Here is a 1,206-nt window from a genome sequence, read left to right on the forward strand (position 1 = left end):
TGGCTGCTTAGAAATTAAGTGTTAACGAGCAGTTGGACAGGTGTACCTAATAAAGTGGCCGGTGAGTGTATATGTCAATGAAACGAACCGAGCACCCAAGAGGAAAGTAAAAGGCTGTACATATGTTGCATGTTACATTTTTCCTGTTCAGAAATGAAGGCCCGCTCCATTTTTCCTTTTCAGTTTTTTGTGGTTGCTCCTGCTTCTTCTTCTTCTCCTTCTCCTCCGGGAAAACATAACCGAGTTGCATTGAGATATACGGGAGTTAAATGTAGGGTACATCGTATGTACGGTCAAATTAGCTGTGCTTTGTGGGTATTTTACAGTGGACTATATAGTGACTGAAATTAACTATGGATATAGGATATAGGGAATGGTTTTGAACAGTACAATTACCATGGTTACAGTTTAATTTTACAGCTGTTACCACACAACTAAAGAAGTCCACACAAACAACCCCATGCCACTCTATGCTGCAGATATCCAGTAGACTTGGTAAATCCAGTTTTCATTACCAACTCTGGCTGTTCAACCAGAGCCGCTCCCTCTCTGTTGTTCCTGCTCTGACATTACTGGACTTACCTGTGCTCTCTGATGCAGAGCAGGCTGGAAGCATTCACCTGTTTACTGGACAAAATACTGTTTACTGTGTGGGTAAGAGCAGCTGAAACGCAAGATAACAGTGATTCAAAACTTTCCCTTAAGCAAACAACTGTGGGAAGATTAAAATAGTTGACAGTGACAACTCATTCCGACCGAAAGCCTGTTAACGTAAAAATTGGGTACTTTTTCCAGGGACCCGTAACCACGGCTAGCGTTACTGGCAGACATGTGATGTTACTAAAATGTCAAACAATCTATTCTAAAGGACAGATTGGATTGTATGGGAGACGTTTATAGGCTTTCCGGTGCCCGTGCAGGTTGCGCAATAAGACTGCATTATGGCATTGTTGTCCATCTTCTCATTTATCCATTATGTGTTTGTCATAGTTTCTTTTTTAGTTTTTGAGGCGTCTTTTTCTGATGAAATGAACACTGCATTGGTATGTTATGTTACATTTGGATGAGTCTATCTATCTATCTATCTATCTATCTATCTATCTATCTATCTATCTATCTATCTATCTATCTCTGTCTGTCTGTCCCTTTAAACACAACAAGTCCACATTAGCATACATTACTTGAAAGCAGACTACCAACAGATCC

Source organism: Etheostoma cragini, chromosome 15, assembly GCF_013103735.1.
Source record: "Etheostoma cragini isolate CJK2018 chromosome 15, CSU_Ecrag_1.0, whole genome shotgun sequence".
NCBI classification, from domain to species: domain Eukaryota; kingdom Metazoa; phylum Chordata; class Actinopteri; order Perciformes; family Percidae; genus Etheostoma; species Etheostoma cragini.